This window comes from Sinocyclocheilus anshuiensis, unplaced genomic scaffold (assembly GCF_001515605.1).
Source record: "Sinocyclocheilus anshuiensis isolate Anshui unplaced genomic scaffold, SAMN03320099.WGS_v1.1 scaffold652, whole genome shotgun sequence".
NCBI classification, from domain to species: domain Eukaryota; kingdom Metazoa; phylum Chordata; class Actinopteri; order Cypriniformes; family Cyprinidae; genus Sinocyclocheilus; species Sinocyclocheilus anshuiensis.
The window spans coordinates 211,162-211,503 of NW_015555769.1; the positions used below are offsets into that span (position 1 = coordinate 211,162).

Consider the following 342-nt stretch of genomic DNA (forward strand, 5'->3'; position numbering starts at 1 on the left):
CTGCTGTGAGTAACTTGAATGCAGATGTAAACTATGTTATGCAGATCACTTGTCAAATAAATAAATTAACTTGAGATATTAATTTGACTTACATGTACTGATTGCAGAGTGATCCAAAGACATGCAGCAAGGTGAACTGACGACACTAAATTGTACATACGTGTGAAAGTGTGTGTTTGTGTGTGTGTTCGAAAGAGCTTGTGTGTGTATGTGTGTTTGTGTGTGTGTGTGTGTGTGTGTGTGTGTGTGTGCGAGTTTGTGTGTTTGTGTGTATGTGTGTGTGTGAGAGTGTGTGTTTGAGTGTGTGTGTGTGTGTGTGTGTGTGTGAGAGTGTGTGTGTGT

General features: G+C 40.4%; 1 protein-coding gene across 1 annotated transcript in view; it reads right to left on the reverse strand.

The window, feature by feature from the left end:
* ryr2a (ryanodine receptor 2a (cardiac)) overlaps nt 1-342 on the reverse strand; it is a 124,207-nt gene that overhangs the window by 79,606 nt on the left and 44,259 nt on the right. The window lies entirely within an intron of this gene.